At 43.8% G+C, this 26,786-nt stretch overlaps 1 protein-coding gene and 1 pseudogene across 1 annotated transcript in view; one reads left to right on the forward strand and one right to left on the reverse strand.

Annotated features, from left to right (window-relative positions):
• PRSS55 (serine protease 55) overlaps positions 1-26,786 on the forward strand; it is a 61,476-nt gene that overhangs the window by 10,334 nt on the left and 24,356 nt on the right.
• On the reverse strand, positions 8,653-9,768 carry LOC133097549 (growth hormone-inducible transmembrane protein-like; annotated as a pseudogene).

Genomic DNA, 26,786 nt, shown 5'->3' on the forward strand with positions numbered 1-26,786 from the left:
GAGGCTGGGGTCCCTGAGGGGATGCGCGCCCGGCTGCGGTGAGGGGGATGGCAGGGCAGGAGTGGGTGGGGAGGCTGCAGCCGCACCCAGTGCCGACCCCTCTGCCCCCTCACAGGCTGGACGGAGGATCCCCCTCGCCGGCTGTGGCTCTGGGCAGCAGGGACCCTGCCAGGATGCCCTGGAGGGCAGGGGCCACCTGGGGTCCGGGCTCTGCCACTCCAGGCTGGAGCCTCTGGGCAGTGAGGGCAGGAGAGGACGTGGCCTGAGGGCCTGGTCGGCTCCTCACCGCCCTCTGTGACCCACTTTAAGGCCTGGTGGCATCTGCTGCCAGGCAAGGAACACATGTAAACACCAGTGGGGGAGGAGAGCGGAGCTATTTGGGGCAGGAGACGGATGAAGAACTAGTCATTGTTCCCCGTGGATCTTAGCCCGTTTCCTTTCCCTTTTGGATTTCAGCTGTGCCCTAATTCTTTCCTGGTACAGGCTGCTCGGGGTATCTGAGTGCAAGGCCGCAGAGACTCCACCCGGGTTCACTGATTCCATTTTGGACAGGGGTGCACGGTGGGACCTCGGACTCGTGTCCCCAGTAAGGGAACTGCTGTCTGCTGACGGCCTGCTGGCTCATGGGGATGGAGTCCTCACCTCTGCCAGGAAGGGTGGGTGGGTCTAGTCTCTGAGTCCAGCGTGAATCCATGGCCTGACCTTGTGCTGAGCCCTGTCGTGACTTTCTGAATTTCCATCCAGCCCCCTGAAGTGGAAACAAGGAGGCTGATGGCCTCAAAGCCTCAGGCCCGGGGTGTTTAGGAAGATGACCTTGAACAGAGGGATTCGAGAGGGTCCCAGAAGGAAATCGAATTCCACTCGGCAAGTTGAAATGAAGCTACTTTCATGAAGGGACAGAGAGCTGTGGGCATCGATCGTGAAGTGTCCCAGTGAAGGAGGGCATTTCAGAGACTAGCCACAGGGACAAGGGCAGAAAGTCTAGTCGCTGGAATCCAGTGAGAACGGCAGGTACGGAGGAGAGATCGCGGCAGGAACTGGGTCAAGGAGGGACCCTGCCACTGGCAGCACAGTGGCCCCAGCCAGAAGGGACAGGGAAGAAATACCCCAACCCCTTCCCTTCCTACCTCGTGCCTGCCGGTGCCTCCCATTGCCCAGAGCAAGCCACGTGACATTTAGGGTCCCCCAGGTGACCAGTCCTCAAGAGCCAGCCTCCCGGGACACAGGGAAGGACAGCCAGGGCATTTGTCGTGGTAAAATGGGGACAAATGGAAAATTATTGCACAGCATCATCTAGTGCTCCCTCCCAGAGAATAGAATTGAAAGCTGTGAGCCATTCTTATCTCAGGACGGGTAAAGATAGCCAGCTGCCCAGTAAGGCTTTTCATGGTGATGTGTTGGTCTCAGCCTATTGATAGCCTGGCTGTCAGCTAGGAACGCTGGTGGCACTCGTCCAGACCATATTACTTGCAGCCAGCCCCCGCGGATATCTCCCCTAATGTGTGGCTGGACCAGCCTTTGTGGTTCGTATTAGGATTGCAGGATGTGCTTCAGCAAAAACCATCAGGGAACTTTGAGGAACAAGATTTATTCCTCACAGGTCCTGGAGGGTACACAGCACACCTGAGGGGCCACACAGCCAGGTTGCAGGGAGAGAGAGAGAGAGAGAGGTAACAGACCCGGGGATCTGCTTTTATTAGGGTTGAAGGTAGGGTGTCTAGGGTCTCACGAGTTCATTCTTTATTGACTAATTTAAAGCACGCGACCAGGAATTAGGGTGCAGGAAGGAAGAAATAGGTCACTCAAGCAGTTATGTAGGTTACCCGGGGCTTTCTGGAAAAGGGACCTTCATGGGTGAGGACCTTCACAAGCCTGATTCCTTATCTGGTTGTTTTGCTAGTGGCTGTGTCATACAGCTGGCAATATGTTTATTCAGGATGGATGTCTTTCAAAATGGATGACTCAGCAACCAAAAACTTAAAATGTCAAGCACTTAAGTTACACATATATAATATACTGTGCTTAGGACTTTGCCGGTGTTCTCTCTCTTAATTCTCATAGTGACTATTTGAGGGATTGCTCGTCTATTTTCCACATTTAGTTTATCAGTGTGCCAGATACTGTATCTTGATGTTTAGCCCCATCTCTGCCTTTCTAAACTGTCCTAAGAATTGTAGTTGCTGAAAGCTGGTCACGTTTCTCAGAGTCCCAACAGGCTTCAAATTTAGATTCTCAGGTGAGTTTTAGGAGGCAGAAGACAGAGGTGTTGTCTTCCCTTAGCACTGTACACAGGCATGCAGATTTCAGCAGAAGACAGTTGTGAGGTTTTGCCATTAACTTTGGATGTCCTCTGGCAAATTGTTACTCTAATGCTGAAGAGAATAATAAGATCATTAGCAGTGAGTTCCTATGATTCCTGAGGCTTACAGAGCTTCTCGAAGCAAGCAACTGTTTTTCCTGGTCTTTGCACTCAAACCCTTTTAATGGTTCTGTAAGCATCCATCTCTATGTACTATATCCCTGTCAGTTTGAGATACATAGAGTATTTTCTATTTTCCTGATAGAATCCTGACTGATACAGTTATTTGGTATTGAAAGTGGTTTTAGGAAATACAACTGCAAAGATGGGAATCGAAGATTTCTTGTCAGGCTTGATTTGATTTGAAGGCAGTAATGAGCTCGTCACTGGTGGAAAATGCGATTCTGGGAGTCCAGGGTATGCAGGGTCAAACAGTCTCTCAAATTATTACCTGTCATTCTTGGAATCCTATTAAAGGAGAACAAGTGGGTTTTGCTATAGAATTTTCTGGTGGAAGAGATAAGTACAAGGGCTACTGTCACCAAATGCAATGGAAAGTTTACCAGAAAAACAGCAACGATAATATTGGAGTTTTACATTTTCAACTCAAAGGCATCATCTAAGGCCCAGAGAAGTTTCTACAACTACCCTAAAAGAATCTCTCATCTACTGTATCAAAAATCAGTCCCAGAGTTCTTCCTGCAGGTAGCAGAATGACAACATAACTTGAATTCACGACTTCTTTAGTTGCTTGCATGAAAGGTGATTAATTGGAAAAGAAGGTGACCAAGAAAATTGCAATGGAATATTTGGATGGATTAAGATGAATTAGTGTACTTTAAAACTTCAAATCCCGGGACCTCCCTGGCGGTCCAGTGGTTGGGACTTCGCCTTCCAAGGCAGGGGGTGCGGGTTCGATCCCTGGTCGGGGAACTAAGATCCCCACATGCTGCACAGTGCGGCCAAAAATAAATAAAATAAAATAAAACCTCAAATCCCACTGAGCTTCCGTTCCTATTAGAAGCAGCCCTTCTACCCCTTTCTGGAAAGGCTAGTCTCCGTTTCCATGAAGACTTTGTAATGACTTAACTGAAATACTTTCCCAGGGGATGCTGATTCTCCCCATAACCCACCCCTACCACCTCTCAGGGCAGTCGGAACCATAAGTAGAGCCATCACAATAGACTTCATAGGGGATCAGTTCATCTGACCCGGCAGAAGATATTATACACATTAGAAGAACTGCAACATTCTGCTAATGTATGTTTGTAGACACCGGAGGATTATGTGGGAGAAGAGATTCTAAAGGAGTTAAGCAAAGGATAAAGTAAAATGTGACTTGGCCAAATTTATCAATTTGGGTGCACTTAAGAGAAAATCTGTGTTCAAATGAATTATCTGGAGCAGCTAGAACTGGCTCTGTTTGTTTAGTTGACAGACTAAAACCCTGGACAAAAATAAATGGCCTACATTAAATGGAATTCTTTTGTAGAACATAAAAGAAGGAATACAAAATCTTGGATAGGAATGTCAGAATGGATTTATTAAGGGTGACCTGCTCACCCATCCCCTAACTCCATCCCTTAAATGAGTCCTGAGGACACCATGTTAAATTAGGCATTGAAAAGTACATTTCCATAAGGAGCATCAGCATCCTTGAAAGACCCTGTTGTGGCCGTCGTCTGTAGGCTGAGGATGATGTAACACGTAACCTATCTTGTGGGAGGTTGATTACACTTGACTTCTTCCCTTGTGGAGTAAGCAGTAATTTTTCGTCATAGAAATAGGCATTTATTCTGTATATGGACGTGTCTGCCTTGCTCACAAAGCTTCCGCCACCCCACTAGATGCCTAGTTACTCATCATATGGTTTTCCACTGGGCACAACTTCTGATCAACTGATTTTAATGCAACAGAAGTGAGGCAACATGTTCGTGTCCGTGGGATTCACTGCTCTTACCATGTATCCCAGCACCCGGAAACAGCACGCCTGCCAGAAAAGAGGAACGGCCTACTGAAGTTTCTGTAACTGAGTCTATTGAGATCTAACAACTTACGAGGTTGAAGTGCCCTTTTACAACGTATGGTGCATCTCAAGGGCCAGTATTCAATATAATGTGCTGATTCTCCCATGACCAGAAAACATGGGTTTGTAAATCAAGGGTTAGAAAAGCAACTGGAATAGTAATTGATTCCAATTACTATTCACCTAATGATCTGCTCTAAAAGTATTTTGCTTCTTATCACAACTTTGAGCTGTGAAGGTTTACAAGTCTTAGTTCCTAAGGGAGGAATGCATTTATTGAGAAACACAATGGATCTATCGACCTGAGAGTTGAGACTCCATCCTGGCTGCTTGGAGCTCATCAAGCCATTGAACCAGAAGGCAAAGAAGGAGTTAATGTGTTGACTGAGATGATTGACGCTTATTTTTTTTTAAAGACTTATTATTTATTTATTTATTTACTTTATTTTTGGCTGCATCGGGTCTTAGTTGCGGCATGCGGGATCTTTCGTTGTGGCGCACGGGCTCTTCGTTATGGTGTGCGGGCTTCACTCTAGTTGTGGCGCACAGTCTCCAGGGCTCATGGGCTCTGTAGTTTGCGGCACGTGAGCTCTAGTTAAGGCATGCGAGCTCGTTAGTTGTGGCGCGCGGGCTTAGTTGTCCCGTGTCATGTGGGATCTTTAGTTCCCTGACCAGGGATCAAACCCACGTCCCCTGCATTGTAAGGCAGATTCTTTACCACCGGACCACCAGGGAAGTCCCTGATTGACATTTATTATCGAGAGGATAGAGCTATGCTGCAAATAGAGTTTGGACAAGGAGGAATATGTCTGGGGGGGGGGGTCCATGCATTCCTCTGGGGATGCTGTTAGTATTTCATTATCCATAGGGAGAAATTAATGGAAAAGTATAGTAACCCAATCTAGGCAAACCACCAAGAGCTCAAAAGTGAAAGTTTGGGTCACCCCACCAAGTAAAGAACCACGATCAGCTGAGCTTCATTGGAAGAAGGAATGTACAAATACCAACCTCAGAATCAGCTGTAGACGAGAAGTATAGTAGCTATCCAGATCTTCATGTTTGCTTTGTTATGTATTTGGTTCAGCACTTTTTCACGTGTTGTTGGTGGTTAAATTTATTATGTGGTCTTTAGGATATAAGACTGTGGTTGCCATGGAGGTGCACGATTCCGATCTGCTTTAGGGAACCTGTTGCAAGGAGCGTAGCTGACGGCAGCCTTTGGCTGCTGTTCCTTTGGATCCATCACGGCAGTCAGGCCAAGACCACCCTTCTCTTGGGCTGCATTCAGCCAATGTCTGAGAGTGGCTAAAGGTACAGGAGTGGGTCCATTACTACCCAATGTGGCAATCTGCCAGGAGATCCCATCGACCTGATTGAGACTTTCTCAGACCTGCACTGGAGTCTGGAGACGCCCTGCCTCATGCCACTCCCCTGCCCTCTATCCTTCCCAGACATTTCCCTCAGTAAGTTCCTTTCACATATAATTATGCCTTGGCATCTGCCTCTTGGAGGACACAAAGTGACACAAAGATATAAAGGTGGAATGTGATAGAACTGAAAGAGAAATGATTATCACCCGGAGATGGGTATTGTGATTTATGAGACTTTGGTTCCCACTTTGGGGAAGAGAATCAGAGTGTTTTTGTTTGTATGAAGGATATTTGTACTTGTTTGGCAGGAGCATGCTGTTGTTACTATTCTTTCTTTCTAGAATGTTTAATGTGATAGAAGTTTGTGTGTGTGTGTGCTGAGAAGCCAACATGGCGTGGGTTTGCTAGATAGTGTCTAGTATCACTCAAGATCCATTTCCCTGAATGCTGAGTCCCCATTTTTCTGTGTCATAAGATCTGGAAGTCTCTGAATTGCACTGGCATCATGCAGGTGACTTTCGGTCCAGTGAAATGCACTTGCTAATATTTGAGATGCAGAAAGGCAGGAGGCAGTAGCAGTGGCAGCTGAAGCCAGTCTCCAGTAGAAGTGAGTGTTTACAGTGGCCTCTCAGTTCCCTGCTGGTCACCAGTTTGAGGGCTGCAGGACAGCTGGGCAGGGAGAGAGGGAGCCAGGTTTCCTTCTCCTTCCCAACCACTGGCTGCAGCCCTGGCCTCCTGGCCTTGGGTCAGAGCCGCAGTGATGGGGCCTGAAAACTAGTAGAGGTCCCTGACTTCTGTTTATAAAATCACTGGAAAACTGGAGGAGCAGCCTTTTAACTAAGCCTGCTCTTATGGTAAGAGTTTCTGTCTGCTAACTTTACCCAGAACCGCTTTAACTCTCTTACCTGAACTTTCCCTTCAACCATCTATTGGGCTGGCCAAAATGTTCCCTCGGGTTTGTCCGTAAGATAGTCTCACCATTCACTGTGCATTTTGCTTTGCAAGATGAGAAGAGCTTATAAATACTTCAAATGTTCTTCCTCTTTTCTCCTCTTCATTTCTTTTTATAAGTTATGGTAAGGTATTTAAGGTTAAAAATGGTGTAAATAATAAATTGTATTATTATTATAAGACACCATGTACACTTCACAGTTTAAGAAATAAAACACTGTGGACACGGTTGAAGGTCTGTGGGTCCCCTCACCTCCTCCAGTCATAATAAACAGCTTGAGCTTTGTGCTTATCTTTCCCTTGCATTTATAATTTTTCTATACCCGAATAGATACTAAGCAATAGTAATGTCTTACATATTTTAAAAATTGGTAGAAAGGGTATCATACTGAACACATTTTTCTGCAACTTGCTTTTGCCAACACTGTGAGATTAATCTATGTTGATCAGTTTAACTGTAATTCATATACATATTCACCTCTGAGTGGCTATACTGAAACTAGTTATTCATGTCTCTGATAATGAGCATTATTTTTTTCAAATTTTTTATTACAAACTATGATGCTATGAATATTACTGTATCCACCTCCTTGTAAATTTTAAATAAAATGTTTTAAAATATTAAACAAAAATAGTGAATTAGTTTATCACCCGTTAATGATAAACTTTTTTTTTTTCTGGCTAGAAACTTTATTATTTCAGAAATAGGCATCCTATGTAACTTGAGGTGGTTAGAATAGTTATTTATGGATTACTGTAATAAATATTTGTCAAAACACCAACTATCTCAATAATCATACGCTTATTTCATTCATAAGAACTTCCAAAAATAACTCTTCTGTATCAAAAAACTTATAAATGGCACAAGGGAGTTAAATAATGGTCTATGGAGGAGAGAAGGAAAATTCTGCTAGGGGAAACTCTAGTGAAGCATTTTCTCCATTACATTTTTGATTGATATAGTTCAGGAAAGAAGCCTCGCTTTGCCTTCCTTTTTTTTAGTGATTCCTCTGAGAGGGAATGCAAGAAACTAAATCTGAGGGGGAAGACTGCTTTCATAATCTCAAGTGTAAACCATGAATAGGCTTTTCTGATATAAGCTTTAAAACCTGAAGAGATAAGAAAGGCAAGCATGTATTCCTTTAAACATTTCAATAAATTTGCAAAATATTCAGCAACTATGCACATATTGTTTGTATACTTAAAAATGCAACAATTTTCATGCTTCGAATATTTTTTCCTGAGTGTTTTAAGGATATTTTGTTCTAGATGATTCAAAAGTAAGACTTACACACACACATAATATATATAACAGGAATTCTCCACAGGATTAGCATTGTGGACTCTCCTAACAGTGTCAAACAATGAGAAGCCAAACATGATCACATCCATATTGTAAGGAGAGCCCGGAGAATCACCTGTGTCTTTGTTTTCTGCTCAGTGCTTCTGGTAAGTTCAGCAGATGTACAGCCATGATTTGTTTCCAAACATCCAGACCCCCTCACTGGCTCACCACAATTACACGAGTGCTAAGTTCTAAGTATTCAAAGAAAGACTGCAGGTGTCGCTTTACTTCTCTCTGGTCCCTTCACCAAACCCCTACATCACTTATGACATTACTTGTTAATATTCCGCATTCCAAAATGAAAAATGCAGGTACACAAGTTTGCTAAATTTCACTTAACCAAATAAATTTAAAAATAGATAAAATACTTAAATTCCTGCAACACAAAACTTCGTTTTCATATTCATTAGAACATTTTAGAATTACTCAAACACGAGAATTGAAAATGTGTGTACTGTTTGGAAGAGAACTACTGAATTTATTCTCCAGAAGAAAAAGCACACCTGAAGCATCACATTACAGGAACACCTGAAACATGTTGACAAGTTCTTACCTTCTAAACTTCAACGAAAGCTGCTTGCACACACTATTTAAAGAATATCTGCCCCTATTAAGCAAGCCAGATATCTGATGTATTAAGGAAGTCAGAAGCTGAATCACTTCATTTCTTTCTGTTGCCTCCAGTTGCTAGAATACTGGCCACTCACATAAATATGTTTAATGTATCCATGTAGATTCCCAGCATCGAATTGATGGGATCATATTTTTGAACTGCATACACTGGTACTACTTCTGCACGCTTGATTACTTTCTGTGCATCATACAGAAGAAACATGCTGAAAAGAACTAATCCACCATAAATTGCCACTGAGTACAGAGTGGCACCAGCCACAGTGGTAGGTGGAAGAAACATAGATCCTAGTGAGGACACAAAGATGACACCCAGGCCCACACCCAGGGATGGTCCCATGTTCAAAAACTTCTCACTGGGCGCACACATGGCCACAGTGGAGAGGCCTCCCACAATGCCAGCTGTGTACCATGCAGCTCTGACAAGAAGAGGCCCCCCTAATATCGTCAGAGGAGCCACCACTGCACCCATCACACCAGAATGTAGTAACCAAGCAAGATGCTTTGGGCCTGGGCTCTGGTCATATGATATCGACTGGACCAGCATCCCAGCTCCAATCCTGCCTGCAAAGGTTGCACCAATTGTCACCCAAGAGCCTCTCACCATGAATTCATGAGGGCAGGAGTTCTGCTCCCTGCCAGGGCAGACAAAGCTGTTATGCCAATAGTTCCTGCTAAGTACACATAGGTGGAATGAATTCTATCCTTCACATACTGAGGCCGAATTACAGCTTTTTCAATAGCTCCAATCTCATTAGACATTCCCAAGCCATAGTAGCACAAATCTCCAAGGCCAACAGTAGCCCCTCCAGCAATAAACCATCTTCCCATCTGATCAATTTTAAATATTTTTTCCAATGATGGTTCCAAAGCTGCCTCCTTGAGTTCTTGGCTAGTTTTCCCACGCCGAATTCCAATTCTTGTTTTGGTGGCATATCCCCTGCTGGGTGTTAAGAGCCATCGAATTTTTGTGATGGAATTCTTCACAACAGGGGAGGCCTTGGTGAAAGCTGGGTGGAAAACCCAGGAAGGTAGTGTCCGGAGACACACAAGTCTTGCGGCCAGCATGGTGGTGCACCAGGTTTACCAAGCAGATCTGAAATGCTCAGTCCCTGGTCAACTCAAGCGCGCAGTTCGCCTTCCGGGCCGGCGAAACGCAACTGCACCCACCACCCGTACCCTCCGCCCACCTCTTACTGATAAACCATTTTTAAAATCTGCTTTACGTGAATGATAGTTTGGTGTAGACAATTTAAATATGGTATTATTCCAGTATCTTTTGGCTTCCATTGTTGCTGTTGAGAAGTCTGTCAATTCAGTGTTCCTTTATAAGTACACTCTCTCTTGCATGTGCTGATTTTGAGATTTTCTCTCTCTGTTGTTTTGCCATTTCACTAAAATGTGCTTAGAGATATATTTCTATAAATTCTGCTTGGGATTTTTGGTTTCCTGAACTGGAAGATTCATATCTTTCATCAGTTATGGAAAATAATTGGTCATTAATTTATTGGACATTTCCTTTTCTCCATTATTTCTGTTGTCTCCTTCTAAAACCCCAGTAGTCATATGTTAGACCTTTTCAATTTACCCTCCTTATTTCTTAACTTCCCTTTCACATTTCTCATGTCTTCTTTTAGCATTTTGGGTAATTTGTTCAGATTCATCTACTGGTTTACTGATTATATTTCTTATTTCTATAAAGTCTGTTTGATTCTTTTTCAATTCTGCCTGGTCATCTTTGACATTATTTTGCTTTCAGTGTCAAGTTTTCAGTTCCCTCTTTTTTGAAATACAATTGTTTATATTTATTATCTAGTAACTTATATGGCTGAAGTGTTTAGATGTATAATCTTCTATTCTTCCTGCACTTTCTCATGATGGCTGTTATATGAGTTTAGCAATTTTACATTTTGGACTCATGTTTTGCTGAACTTAATCTATGGGAATATGTAGGGAACTATGATTAGAGTTGCCAGAATTAGGAGAAAAACAACAACAGGATACCTAGTTAAATTTGAATGTCAGGTAAACAACTAATATTTTTTGTATAAATATTTCTCAAATATGTTATGCTGCATATTTATACTAAAACTTTTTTCATTGTTTATTTGAAATTCAAATTTAATTCTATGACATGTATTTTGTCTGGCAGCCCTACCTATGCTGGAGATACATGTCTCTAGAGAAGATTTTTTCTTCTTTCTTGAATCTCTTGAGAGATTAAATTAAATTAAATTAAATTTTCAGTTTGGTGTTTTTGATCTATGTACATGGTTATCTTTGAACTCTAGACACCTTTGAGGGTAGGGTCATGTTTGCCATTTCTCTAAGGAGAGTTCTTCCCCCTTCTGTTGCTGAGACTAAAACAAAGAATAGTCTCCTTTCATCAGAGGATTTTTTCTCTGAGCCCACACTTTCTCTGAGGCTATAACCCATTAAGTGTCCATTCTTTGTGAATGGTTCTCAGTTCCTACAACCTACCCTCCAAGAGCTCAAGCCCTTGTTCCCTACATCAAGGGTCCCCAACTCCCCAGGCCACAGACCAGTGCCAGTCCTTGGCCTGTTAGGAACCGGGCTGCACAGCAGGAGGTGAGCGGCCGGCAAGTGAGTGAAGCTTCATCTGTATTTACAGCCACTCTCCATGGCTCGCATTACCTCCTGAGCTCTGCCTCCAGTCAGATCAGCGGCAGCATTAGATTCTCATAGGAGCGCGAACCCCACTGTGAACTGCGCATGTGAGGGATCTAGGTTGCACGTTCCTTATGAGAATCTAATGCCTGATGATCTGAGGTGGAGCTGAGGCAGTGATGCTAGCACTGGGGAGTGGCTGCAAATACAGATTATCATTAGCAGAGAGGTTTGACTGCATAGAGACCATAATAAGTCAATTGCTTGCAGACTCATATCAAAACTCTATCGGTTGACTTCCCTGGTGGCACAGTGGTTAAGAATCCACCTGCCAATGCAGGGAACATGGGTTCGAGCCCTGGTCTGGGAAGATCCCACATGCCTCAGAGCAACTAAGCCCATGTGCCACAACTACTGAGCCTGCGCTCTAGAGCCCGCGAACCACAACTACTGAAGCCCACATGCCTAGACCCTGTGCTCTGCAGCAAGAGAAGCCACCGCAATGAGAAGCCTGTGCACTACAACGAAGAGTAGACCCCGCTTGCTGCAACTAGAGAAAGCCCGTGCACAGCAACGAAGATCCAACGCAGCCAAAAATTTTAAAATATTTTTAAATTTGAAAAACCCGTCAGTGAGCGGCAAGTGAAAACAAGCCCAGGGCTCCCACTGACTCTGCATTATGATGAGTGGTATAATTATTTCATTATATATTACAATGTAATAATAGAAATAAAGTGCACAATAAATGTAATGCGCTTGAATCATCCCCAAACCATACCCCCTCCGGTCCGTGGAAAAATTGTCTTCCACAAAACCGGTCCCTGGTGCCAAAAAGGTTGGGGACCACTGCCCTACATGACCATTAAAACCCAAGAGTCTGGATTTATACCTCTTGTTGGCTTTTTAGTCTGCATAACAACTCTGGACTCTTACTTCTGTTTTGATTTTGATTCCCTAAACATTTCCTTTCCTGTAGGCTCAGGATTTTAAAGTAGCTTCTGGCCTTCTCCTCATCCCACTCCCACATCCTTGTCTGGCCAGCCTGGTGCCTTGGGAAAGGAGCAGAATAATTGATGACTATGCTTGGTTGGGGAATCACTGTCTCAGAGTTATCTCAGGATGGTGGTCTACATGAGCTTCATCCAATGATAAACAGTTGGGGGGATGCGATTATAAAACAGCCCAGGAAGGAAGAATCCTAACTTTCTTTCTACAATGCTTCTGGGTACTAAAAAAAAATTACCATCATTCTCATGTTTTGAGATTCTTCTGTGTTCCAGGTTTCTACTAAGGACTTTACATGTGTAATCTCATTTAATTTAATCCACATAACTTATTTGAGGGCGGCATTACTGTCATGCTACAGATGAGAAAAGGTGCAGGAGAAGAAGGTGAAGGAGCTAGGTCAGAATCACAAAGCTAGAGTAGTGAGGCCAAAATTCAGACCTGAGTCTTCCAAAGCATCATGCTATCTAGCCCAGGGAAACCTAAATGTGGGCTTTCTGTGGGTTCAAAAGGGAAGGCACATACCATACGTAGGTGGCAGGAGCCAGGGGTCTAAACTCAGGCAGAACTCTGAGGTAGTGAACAGCCAGCCCAGGGAGACTTCCCCATCGAAAGGTAGTGGGATGACTCCACCCAAGAGAATAGACTGTGAGCTCCTTGACCACAGGGGTCTTGACTGTCTTGTCAACCACCATATCGCCATCACTTAGAACAGCACACGGTAGCCTGGATGTGTATGATGAATGAATACAATGTGTTGTCTACACAGATGGCAGGCAGGGGAAGAGAAACTTTGTACTGATTTTCCAATACTGGGTGCATAGTCGCAACTAGCAGCCAACCTTTGGATGTGGTTAACCTCAGAGGAGAGAGTAGGTGTAGAACAGATACTTTTCAGTACAAAGCCAATGGGAACCACTTGGTGTAGAGCCCATGGCTTCACAAACCTTGTGTACTAACCCACTAAGCTACAAGCTACCCAGCCCAGACAATATGTTGAGGAGACCTGATATAAATTAAGACAACACATCAGGAACTTACAGAGTTCTTGAGAAGCAATGTGCAGCCATCAGAACCCACCACCGATGTATGATTGAGCCTCCACAGAGGTGTTTCCGAGAGATCTGGATACTCACTTGCCATGGGAACTCACCTTCCTGGACTTCAAACAGTTCATGAACTTGTACCAATGTTGAGTTTGAAAACTTGGGTCTGTAGCCACATGGAGCTTCATCTGAAAGGGAAAAGAAAGAGCCATTTGCACATGAGAAGCACTGAGAAATCCTTCTTATCCCGTCTTCCCAGCATCTTCCCAGCTAAGACCGGTGATGGAGCTGAGTGAAGTGAGGTGGTGCAGGGGGGATAGACCTCAGACAACACCAGCCAAACACACCTCCTTTACTGTCTGTCCCTCACATTTAGGAAGAGCTGTGAGATCTGGGGAGGTCAGGGTGGAGATCCATCAGAAGCTGTGAAGGTGTTGGTGGCAACGGAGAAGTGCCAAAGACGTGCCAGGTCCATTCAGGAAACAGGAACCATGCAAGACTGGAACAGGGCAAGCTTAATATCAAGAATTATAAACTACAACAGAAGAGTAACTACAAAGGGTCAAGAGGACTCCAAGAATACCTCAGGGTTAGGGAAGAAAGGAAGGACCAAACCTGGAAGGGGAGTCCCTCCGCAAGGCTGGGATTCACAACTCACTTTGCAGCCCAAGAGAAGGCAGACGTTTGCTAGTCCCCATTACTACACATGCAGGAAACACCCCTCCAGAGTACAGCTGGGCTAGAGCATCCTTCCTGGGTGCAGGTGGACTGATGGCTGGGGGGCAGGTGCATGGAGGGAGCTGAGGTATGCTATTTACTAACTGTTTTTGTAAAAAGCTATTTAGATATTAGGGATAGTAATTCTTTATCTGCAAAAATATTGTAATTACTTTACCCAATTTGTCAATTTCTTTTGTCTCGACATTCAGGAAATTAAAATGTGTTGCTGGGTCAAAACTTTTCCTTTATAAATTTTCCCTTAGGTGCTTAGAAAGTCATTCCCTTTGCTAAAAAAATTATTAGAGGAGTTTCTCTTTAAGGAGTCTGCCCATGCCCATCTGTCATGGTTGCCTTTGACGTGGCATAAGAACATCAGTAATCTCTGGAGTCCCTCCTTAGCCAAATCAGCTGTATCATCTGCTCTAATCCTTCTCATCCAATACTTCATAGGAAGAGTTTACCTAGTGGCCTTCTTCGGTTGATTCAGGGTGGATATTTCTTATCTCATCCCTTGCCCCTGCTTTTCATGTTGTCTCTGAATTTTGGAATCCAGACTTGAAATATTACTCAGCCATAAAAAAGAACAAAATAATGCCATTGGCAGCAACATGGATGGACCTAGAGATTGTCATACTGAGTGAAGTAAGTCAGACACAGAAAGACAAATATCATATGATATCGCTTATATGTGGACTCTAAAAAAAAGGGGGTATAAATGAACTTATTTACAAAACAGAAGTAGCGTCACGGATGTAGAAAACAAACTTATGGTTACCAGGGGATAAGAGGGGGAGGGATAAACTGGGAGATTGGGGTTGACCTATACACACTAGTGTATATAAAAGAGATAACTAATAAGAACCTGCTGTGTAGCACAGGGAACTCTACTCAATACTCTGTAATGGCCTATATGGGAAAAGAATCTAAAAAAATAGAAGAGTGGATATATGTATATGTATAACTGATTCACTTTGCTGTACAGCAGAAACTAACACAACATTTTAAATCAACTAGATTCCAATAAAAAATTTTTTTAAAACTGCAAAAATAAATAAATTAAATTAAATACATAAATCAGTTTGAAGGGTCCCTTTCTCTCACCTTTGCCCTTGACCTCCTTCTCTCCTCCCCACCATCTCCCCCACCTCCTCAGAGTCTCTCACATTCTCAGGTGAGCACACACATACGGATACACACCTGTCACGTGCTCCAAAGGTCGTTTTGGATGAATACATGGCAGTATTTCAGCACAGCTCTTCCAGATACCCCAGGCTTGTTTCAGGTTGGCTTCTTACATTGACACTCTGTGGTAGGCATCCTTCTATATACTCTGGCTGCCTCACATACAGCATCTGAGACAAATGTTTGTTCTTATCTTAGGAGATTTAAAGTAAATCAGAATTCAGTGCTTGAATCCTTCATCCAGACTTTATTTCAATCCTCTGAGTTTGTTGCCACCACGTTTAGGAACATGTCAGGTAACTGGTTGCAATGACTGAATTAATGTATTTTGCTCAAATCACTAATGAGAGCTCTACAACTAGGAGCATGTGAACAAATGATCAACATTCGCTTCCTGTCTAATGCTGACAAAATGTTTAAAATGAAATGAAAAGAGTTGGCTGAGTACACTGAGCTTATGACAATAAATTAGGAGATATTTATTTTAGGAGATGTCACTTTCCAGAAACTGGCACTGTCATTTTTTTTTTTTTTTTTTTCTTTGCTCCTCCTCTGCTGTCAGAATATTGTACTTCAAGTCAGTTGTTCTTAACATTTCTCTTTTCCCTCAGTTCATCCCCGGGTGAATGCGGGGATACAGGGAACATAAATTAGCTCTGGCCCATCTTGCCCGCAGACCTTCTCTCCCCCACCCCCCCGGAGCTGTCACTTCTTCCACACAGTCCCTGCCACCCCGACATTCCCCCGTACCCAGACCCTGACCCCGGGCAGATTCGGTCCTGGCCGCCATCTTCTCCTGTCTTGGCTTCAGTTCAGCATCTCTTTTTAGGACCTTGGCGATGGTCTTCTTACTATCGTCCTGGGCTCTGGTACCTCACTCTCTTCTTGCTCCACCTTGTACCTTGCACGCGGCTGTCTCAGTTCTCTTTCCAGCACCTCAACATGACCTTGCTCATTTCCTTCTCAGCACCCTGGGATGGCCCCTTCCAATGACCCTAAACACAGCAAAGTCCCAATCCTCGGCATGACACGTAGACCCTCAGTGATCTGGCGTGATCTACCTACGTTTCCGGCCTCACTTCCCGCTACTCCCCAATGCCTTGGCTGTGCTGTGAGTCATCCTTAATTATTTTCACATCTGGGGCCACAGTGACCTTCTTCTTTGCCTTCATGCCTTTGCAGTTGTTTTCTCTTTGCCTTAGATACATCCTTTATCCACCTGGGAAACTACGTAGCCTTCAACAGTTATTTTCTGCTCTGTGGTCCCAAAGCACCTTGAAAATGCTTCAATAGGGCAGTCACCACATTGTGTTAATTACCTGTTGACATGTCTCCCTGACTGGACTATAAATATGTGGTGGATATAAGCCATATCTTGCCATCTTCGCATTGCTAATATTTAGCACAGTCTTTGAACGTGTTAAGAATTCAATAGATGTTTGTTGAATAAATGAGTGAACAAAAATGCTATACATTTCCTAAATGTTTTGAGCACTTTATAATTTCAGCTTATACAACCTTTTGGAGGAATTCTGTACAAGGGTTCACTACCCATGATTTTGTTTAGTATTTTCTGTTATTTATCTCAATCTTAGCTTTTTAGATCTTCAAGTTGTGCTCTGGACATCTGGTTTAGGGAATCGAATCAGGAAGTCTTAGTTTGGTAGCCATGAACCTTGGAAACATCCTGTACTCTCTCTCTTGAACTGGTTAAACCTGGAATAGTGGTGAAGATCTATGAATTATTCATTCATTCCTTCACTTAAGAAATATTTATTGAAAAGCAACTAGATATATGTATGACCTTAGTAGCAAATTTGGGCTTCAAACCCAGGTCTACTCATTTCTAGTTCAATGCTAGTCCTTCCACATAGACTAGCCATCAAATCTAGCCCAGCCTCTTCTTCAAGGAGCCTACAGACCTGGTCATTACAACAGTAACAGCTAACACTTTCTGTGGACTAGACACTGTTCTAAGTTCTTTATATTATACATATTAACTCCTTTAATTCTCACTCGTGAGTTGGGTTCTATATATTATTATCTTCAGTTCACAGAAGAAGTAACTGAGGCACAGAGAGGTAAAGTAACTTTCTCACGGCCACACAGCTGGTAAGTGCTAGAACCAGGAATTGAAGCCAGGAATTCTGGTTCTAGAATCACTGGAAATTGGCCTTCAGTACACAGTTCTGGCCACTGTAGCACTTGGGATTCTTGTTTCAGGGTTGCTTCTCAGGACACAGCCCTTTGTACTGAAAGATGCAACCTCTCTATTCTAACATACACTTTATATATCTTCCTCACACTAGACCCCATGAGAATTCATTGTTACTTTTCTGCCTTACGAGCGTAAAATCCTAGGAGACTTTGCCATCAAGGATTTCCATTGGCTGTGCATTTTCCATGATGCATCAGCCTGAAACCCATCCCCAATTGTTTTCAGGCCCTGGAATGCATCTCTATTCCACTTCCCTTATGCAAATGCTCATTTATCATAGCTCCACCACCATTCTGCTGGATTACTCGGCCTCTTTGTTAGTATATTTAGATATTTTCAATAAAACTCAGTAGTTTCAAATAAAATTGGGTTTGTGGTTTGAGTTTTAAGATGTAATATTCCTGTTGCTTTGTTGGAACTGTAAAATAACTGTAAAATAATTTGGAGGAAAGATGGCTTATAAATACATTCATACATACTCACTCACACAATATACTCACGCAGCAAACTGAGGATATTCAGACTATGGCCTTATAATTTTATCAGAATGAAAGAAGACACTGAGAAATAATATACACAGCCTATTCTAGAGTTCCTCACGGTGCAGAATACTGTAAACAAAGTGAAAAGAAATCCATAGAATCCCACTGCTATCCACAGATCAGAGGGCAAGAGCCTGCGGCCCAGGCAAGAGAAGGCAAGGACAGGGAGCTGCTTCTTTTGAGCTACTTGACCTCTCCTGGAACAGTCTGGAGATGACAACCAACCATGTGATACTTCCTTCACCCACCTTTGACGTGGCTTTTTTTTTTTTTGGCTGCACCATGGGGCATGTGGGATCTTAGTTCCCCGGCCAGGGATCGAACCCGAGCCTCCTGCAGTGGAAGCATGGAGTCTTAACCACTGGACCGCCAGGGAAGTCCCTGGCATGTCTTCTTAATGGTCAGCAGCAACTAAACTTCACAGCAGACACTAGAGCTATCTTTGCAGAGAAAAAATACATTCCAACTCAGGAAGTAAGAAAGGCGTTGAGGTCCAAGAAGATTACCACAAAGAGGAAAGAACTTCCTGAAATCCAAGGCTACCCCTACACATGAAAAGATTTTATTTGAGCTGTTGGAACTTCACCCCCTGCCCTGGCCCCCTTCAGAGGGAAAGCATCCAATAAAATATCTCCAGATCTAGACTGGTCGTGATCCCAAGTCCCTCACCACTCTCCTCAGGCAGACTGAACAGATATTATAAATTATCAATATCCAGCCCTCTGGGTAAAGAGAAAAGATTATGGAAAGGCTTATATAAAAAGGGAAAGGCAGTAATGAGTTTCTATCTATACAGTATAAGGTGGAAGGCAGGTCTGCTGCAACTGGCCCCAAGTTAAAAGCAAACCAGCAAGAATATATAAACACCATGCAAAAGGGCTTCCCTGGTGGCGCAGTGGTTAAGAATCTGCCTGCCAATGCAGGGGACACGGGTTCAAGCCCTGGTCTGGGAGGATCCCATATGCCGTAGAGCAGCTGGGCCCGTGCACCACAACTACTGAGCCTGCGCTCTAGAGCCCGTGAGCCACAACTACTGAAGCCCGCACGCCTGGAGCCCGTGCTCCGCAACAAGAGAAGCCACCGCAGTGAGAGGCCCGCGCACTGCAGGGAGTGGCCCCCGCTCGCTGCAACTGGAGAAAGCCTGCACGCAGCAACGAAGACCCAATGCAGCCACAAATAAATAAATAAATTTTTTAAAACCATGCAAAAATATTACAAAAAAAGAGAAACAGAATGTACAAAATACACATGAATAATATATTTGTTTAGCTATTACCAGGAGGGAAGAAACAGGTTAGAGGTGTATCATGCAAGGACATTAAAGAAAACGTGGAACACTATGAAATAAGAGAAAAGGAAGAAGTAAAAAGGAACTAGCAGAGACAAAGAAAAAATAAAGACACATAATAGCATTGAAAAATTAAAACCGGTTAGATGGACTAGGAAATTTGGACCAACTTTCTTGCTGAGGATAAATAAAAGTGTTAAAATATCACTTGCTTGAAAGCACTAGACAGCAAAGTTAGTGAAGAGTTATGGGCCAATATTTAGGAAGAGAAACAAATTTGTGGGCACAATTTGTGGAGAGTCATCTGACAGGCTGGGCGGTACTTCTGACAGCCTTGCAGAGTGAGGAGGGGGACCCCAGGACCCATCAATGGCGAGGGACCTCATGAATTCCGTGGCTTTAGTTAGGAGTTTAATGGTCTGCACCCTAGAAATAAGGGTGCATCAGAAGTAAACCAGGCTGCAAGTAAGTGTACCTGTGGAATAATAACCACAAATTTCATCCCTCAAGAGCTGCTATAACATACTAGGCAGTAACATACAGTGCAGAAGCTTCACATACATGGCACATGACAATTTGATCATGGATGTGAGGGACAGAGGTGAAGAAGAAAACGTTTTTGGAGTGTATTTTTAACTGTTAACATAATTACATAGATAATAAGTAACAGAGGTAATCTTTATCAACTTCCCCAAAACACACACACACACACACACACACACACACACACACATGCACACAAAACCAGAGAGAGAAATGGAAAAGAAATGTGGAGGAGATGCCACAAATAGTGTGATGCTGGATTCAAACTTCAATGTATCAGTAATAAATTAAATTGAATCGAATTAAATTAAACGTGTTTAAAAAACAAAACTATATTCTTTGCCTTTTGTTATTGTTTTTGGCTTGAAATCTATTTTTTCTGATATGAGTACCCTCACTTTCCTTTTGTTACCACTTGCATGAAATATCCTTTTCTGTCTCCTCACTTTCAGCCTTTGAGCTGAAATGAGTCTCCTATAGGCGGCACATAGTTGGATCTTGGTTTTTTTTTCATTCATCCCACTACTCTGTGATTTTTGATTGGTGAATTCAATCCATTTATATTTGGAGTGTTTATTGATATGTAAGGACTGACTACTGTCATCTTATTGTTTGCCTTCTGGTTATTTTGTATCTTCATTCTTTTTCCCTCGTTTCTATCTACCTTTGTAAAGTGGTAGCTTTCCATGGTGATTTGCTCAGTCTCCCCTTTTTTTATGCTTTGGGATTCTACTTTTGGGACTTTTGCTTTGTGATTACCATGTGGCTTACATAAAACATCTCTTAGATAAAACAGTCCTTTTTATGCTGATAGCTCCTAATCTTCATTTGCCTATAAAGTTTCCACTCTTTTACTCCTTGACTTTTATATTTTTGATGTCACAATTTACCTTTTTTTGTCCTGTGAATTCGTTGAGAAATGTTAGTACCTATAGTTATGTTTAATGCTCTTTTCCTTTAGCCTTTATACTATAAGTGGTTAACAACCATTCTAATATAGAGTTAGAGTTTTCTAATTCAGACTATTTTTCACCTTTGCTAGAGTATTGTGTACTTTCGTTTACTTTTATGTCACTCAGTAGCATCTCTTTATGTCAGCACAAAGAACCTTTAGCATTTCTTGCAAGGCGAGTCTAATGGTGGTGAACTCCCTTAGCTTTTGTTTTTCTGGGAAAACCTTTATTTCACCTTCATATCTAAAGGATAACTTTGGCAGATAAAGTATTCTTTGCTGGCATATTTTATCTTACGACACTTTGACTATGTCACTTCACTCTCTCCAGGCCTGTAGTTTCTTCTGAGAAATCCACTGATAACCTAATGGGGGTTCTTTACAGTTACTTTCTTTAAAAAAAAGAAAAAAAGTTAATCTTGAACTCTACCTTATATTGTATACAAAATTTGAAACCAAACGAATTGTAAATCTAAATGTAAAAGATGAAAATAAAACTTTTTGGAAATAACATACGATAATATCATCTTGGGATGGGGAAATGTAAATTTAAGAAGTAAAATCATAAACATTTAGGAATAATAACAGCTAACAAATTTTTGGTATTTACAGTGTCTGGCACTGTTCTCTGAGCTTTGTTCATATTTAACCCTCACAATAACCCTAATATGGCCATTTTACAGATGGGGAAACTGAAATGCAGAGATATTTAGAAACTCCTTCTAAGGTCCCATAGCAAGTACTTGGAGGAAAAGTAATTAGAAAGCAGACAGTCTAATTTCAGAGCTTACACTCTGCTACAGGTCTGATTGTGTTTATAATTTTGGAATGAAGAGGTCCTTCTAAGACATCAAATAAAAGCCAAGAACCATAAGTAAAAATATTGCTGAACTTCTAACATAAATTTAAGATTTGTTTAGTCCAAAATAGAATTGGAAGAGTATTAAAGAATTAGGAGAAAAGATTTTGTGGCACACATAAGAGAGAAAGGGCTAATATCATTAAAATCAAAAAGGTTCTGCCAATCGACTTACGATACCCACTCAAATAGAAATGATGGGAAAAGTATACGAACAGGTCAGTCTCAAAAGGATAAATAGAAAATGTTACTTATTTATAAGGCTGGGAGTTAGGGTAAAGGGTAGCCTTGTGGGCAGATACATTTCAGAAATGCCGGATTAAATAAAATTAAACCACTTTGTCACTGTGAGATTTCTCGGAACCTTTAACATGTGGATATCCACCGTGACTCCAAGGAAAAGTACTGAAAGGAGCATTTGCAAATTTTGTCTAATCGTAGAGCTTTTTTGCTGTGCAGTTTCTAACAGAACGCGCTTTGGAAACTGCTGTGTTAACTCGTTTGCTCCCCACAATAGCCCTTTAAACTTTTCCCACTTTATGAGATTACATAATCTAATAAGGTGCTCTAAAGTCATGAGGCCCTTATTCTACCGAAACTCTGCTGCTCTCCCAGAGTACTGAGCCCAGAAAGATCCTTAATGTGTTTACAAGGAGGGCAGTGGAGACTGGAGAAGCAAAAGCATTTGCTAATTGTTGCTCCAAGTCCCCTGTTCTTCCAGAACTCTGGGTCCAGACACTGGGGGGTCATTTTAACTGGCATGTTCACTGAGCCCAATACATCTTCTTCGATTAATCAACTGTACTCTCCTCATTTCCTGAGCCATTTGCTCTGACTTAGCACCCCCTTGGGCCTCTAAATCAACTCTATAGGAGCCAGGTAAGAGGTTGCAGGCTTCTCCCCATCCTCCACTCTGGCTTAGACTGGCACAGACCTGGAGCTTCCTGGGCACGTCCCTTGAGCGCCATGAGCAGTGGAATTAGAAGCTGCAGCATTTTCTTTTCATTCCAGTCCAGAATTTCCCAACCTGGGCTTCCAGCCAAAGCTGACAAAATGCCAGCTGCAGCTGCTTCAGTGGGGGCCATCACAAATGCACGGCAGAGCTGGTCCTGGGTGACATCACAGTAAGCCCAGGGTTAGAGAGGAAGCAGGGGACACAGGGCAGCCTGGCTCAGTGGCGTCCGCACAGCCCAATCCTCCCCTGTCTGCATTCTCTCTGCAGCGGGGACTAAAGGGGCACCGTATCAGGCACTCTTGTCTGTACCCACCCCTCCCAGCATAACTCTGAGCCTCTTGAAGAGCCATGTGTTCTAGTGTCTGCTTGGGCATTAAAGAGCTTTGGGTCTTTGGGTGAGTTGTCGTATTCTCTGGAACCAGATCTCAAAGCCTGCTATGACTTGTTAGGAGACTTGGACTTTATTATGAGGTTAATGGGGAGAGCAGTGGAATCAAAGCAGGTCATACAGACACATGTGCATTAAAAGATTACTCTGGGAGATTATTTTAGAGAGGATAAAACTAGAAAAGAGACTGTCATTTAGGAAGTGGCTCCAATAATACAGATGAAAGATGGTGATGGCCTAAAGTAGGAAAGAGGACAAGTAGTTTGCCAAGGCTGCCATAACAAAGTACCACAGTCTAGGCAACTTAACAGAAATTTCCCAGTTCTGGAGGATGAGAAGTCCCAGCTCAAGGTGCCAACAGTGTTGGTTTCCTCCTGAGGGCCACAGTGGAAGGCTCTGTTCCAGGCCTTTCCCCTTGGCTTCCAGACGGCCACCTCTTGCTGCCTCTTCGCATGGTCATCTCTCTGTGCAGGGTACACTCCTGGTGTCTCTTCCTCTTTTTTTTAAGTTTTCTTTTGTTTTGTTTTTTTGATGTGGACCATTTTAAAAGTTTTTATTGAATTTGTTACAATATTGCTTCTGTTTTATGTTTTGGTTTTTTTGGTTGCAAGGCATGTGGGATCTCAGTTTCCTGACCAGGGATCAAGTCCGCACCCCCTGCATTGGAAGGCGAAGTCTTTACCACTGGACCTACAGGGAAGTCCCTCTTCCTCTTCTTATAAGGATGCCAATCATATTGGATTAGGGCCCCACCCTGAGGACCTCATTTTGACTTAATCAACTCTTTAAAGATCCTATTTCCAAATATGGTTACATTCTGAGGTACTGAGCATTGGGACTTCAACATGAGAATTTTAAGGGAGACACAATTCAGTCCAAAACAGTGGAGTTACCAAGAAACAGATGTAATTGAGAGAGACAGAGGAGGCTGAATATAGAAGTACTGTGATTATTAAGCTACACAGGGTGAGTAGGCAGATACACATACAGTTCTGAAGGTTTGGGGGTAGAAGTAGACACTGGAAAGCCATCAGTCTGTTGAGATCACAGGAGTGGATGAGCTTGTCCACAGAGAATGTGTGGACAGAACAGCAAAAAGGGCCTCGGGCTGAGCCTGGAAGAACTGCCGACATTTATGACCATGTCCAGGAAGCAGAGCTGGAAAAGGAGGCTGGAAATTGCCAGAAGTGCTGGAGGAAAATCAGGAGCTGGTGTTGGTGTGGAAAATGGTACTAGAATGTTCCAAAGAGGAGCAATGCCTCCTGATTAAGGGAAATCCCTCCCTGTGTCCTCTAAATCTCTCAATCCTGCTGAAACTGATAGGTGTTGTTTCCGGGGCTCTCTGAAGAGCCCGGTCCTTTATGTCTCAGTGCAGAAAGAATTCAGCGAGAGGCAAAGTGATAGATAAGAAGTGATTTATTAGAATAGGACGCTCGTGAGGCTTACAAGCAGGTGGGCAAGAAGGTGCCACGCCCTGAGAACTTAGTGGGCTACAGTTTTGTAATCAAAGGAAAAGTGGGGAGGGTGAAAAGACCACCTTCTTCCTCATTCTTGAGTAGACGTCACGCTTCCGTCATCAGCTCCTCCTCCAGATTGGGCAGGGGAGTTTTTTTGTCCCTACATGGTCAAGCCAGGACTGTCAAAATTATTTCAGGTCTCTGTACAATGAGCACCTTTCCATAAAGTATTGGTTTTTATGTGTGCAGAGAGCATGTCCTAGGGATCATTGACTTACTGAGCTCACTGGGCAGGATGTGGGTCCCATGCCACCATTGTTTTATTGTTTTGGGGCTTGTCTCATGCTTCTGTCACATGGTTTTGCTGCTAGGCAGGCCTGCTTGGTTTTGCAGTTAAGCAAACCTGCTTTCTTGAGTGATCATTAACTTACAGGAGTCTCCCATACTTTTTTCTTTACTTACAATCCCCTAGTGGGATTAACTATTTAATTGCCTAATTTGTCCCTTTACTCTGTCCCTATCACTCCCACAGGCACGGGAATCTGATGCTATCAATTACATACTCTCCCCCGCCCCTCTTCACCCTCTTCCACATCTTCCTCACCTCTCTGTTTTAGTCATCCCCATCTTAAAACCTTCTAAATAAACGAGAGCCCCCCAAAATGCCCTCCCTCTGCTCTGACCCCCTTCCTCTCCACCCATACCCCATCTCTTCTCATTCACAACATCCCCTGTTGTCCAAAGAATGACTGTTTGGAGGATTGAGTGAAGGATGTACACACTGCCTGAAACAGCTGTTATCTACATGCGAAGGGAACACTCCTGCTTTCCTCTACTCCCACAAAACTTCTGACACCAGGCACTTCCCTGGGGGTCCAGTGGTTAAGACTCCACGCTTCCACTGCAGGCGGCACGGGTTCGATCCCTGTTCAGGGAACTAAGTGCAAGCCGTGCACCGATGGGCGGGGGAAGGAGTTGGGAAGCTCCTGACACCAGATGTGTGGGTTTTTCCACGCCGAGCTCTTCTCCATTTCAGGTGGACACTGACGGGGTGCCCTACAGTTTAACTCAATTCTGACCCTGCCCGCCTGAGGTCCGTGCAGACCCCACGGGTCACCGGCTCAGCCCCACAAGACCACCCTCACTTCAGATGCCGACTGGAAGCCTAGGTTGTCACCTAGACTTCTAACCAACTGGCTATAGATCAGGGGTTCCCACGACCCCCTCTTCAGGTTTGCTAATTTGCTAGAATGGCTCACAGAATTCAGGAAAGTGCTTTATTTACTACTACCAGTTTGTTAAAAAGAGCCAACTCAGGCACAGCCAGACGGAAGAGATGTACAGAGCAGGGTGTGGGGAAGGGGTGGAGGGCTGCCGTGCCCCCTCCAGGCGTGCCATCCCCCCTTCCGCGTGCACACCAACCCGGAAGCGCTCAGAACCCTTTCAGTTGGAGTTTTTATGGCGGCTTCATTACACAGGCATAATCGGTTAAATCACTTGTCATTGGTGATTAACTCAACCTCCAGCCCCTCTCGCCTCCCCCAGAGCTCAGGGGGTGGGGCTGAAAGTTCCAACCCTCTCATCAGGGGGTTGGTCGCCCTGGCAACCAGCCCCCATCCTTGGGGCTTTTCAAAAGTCACCTCGTTAACACAAACTCAGGTGGGGTCAAAAGGGGCTTGTTATGAACAACAAAAGACACTCCTTTCACCTTCATCACTTCCGTGGTGAGCGCCGGGCGGTGGGGATGCGTGGGCACGCTGTTGTACCAGGCGTCTGCCTCCCTGAGTGACTTGCCCTGGTTTGTAAGAGAGTCAGATTTCCACGGTCGCTGTTCCGCAAACGGCTGTAAATGGAGAAACGATGAAGTTCCGGGTGGGCCGTGAAGGCACCGAGGAACGTGATGGAAATGCAAGTGCGTCTTGCCTCCCTTTGGCTTTGCAACTCCACTGAGTGGTGATGATTTGTCCTGCCCAGAAGGAAAAGCCCCAGGGACACCCTCGGATTATCCTTAGATAGTAGACCTACAGTCACTTGAGTCCCAAACCAGGTTTCAATTTAGGAATTAGAGCATCCAAGCCCTCATCACGCTCCGGGGGGCGCTGAGCCTGACTCTAAATCAAACCCCCTCCGGGCCTGGGTCGGGGTAGGGCCTGGGTCGGGGTAGGGCCTGGGTCTCCTCTCACCTCTGGCTCTGCTTACCCTCCCCCTACTCAAGCTGCTCTTTTGCTCCTGCCAGGGATCAAAGTCGGGGGAAGGTGTGTAACAGGGAAGAGCCAAATCAGACTACATGTTGGATCTGTTTCTTTTCCTTTAACCTTTGCTTTCCACTGCTTTTGTTCACTAAAAGGATACTGTCTATACATAATGGCCAACCTCAGGGAA

The sequence above is a fragment of the Eubalaena glacialis genome, chromosome 9 (assembly GCF_028564815.1).
Source record: "Eubalaena glacialis isolate mEubGla1 chromosome 9, mEubGla1.1.hap2.+ XY, whole genome shotgun sequence".
Lineage (NCBI taxonomy): Eukaryota > Metazoa > Chordata > Mammalia > Artiodactyla > Balaenidae > Eubalaena > Eubalaena glacialis.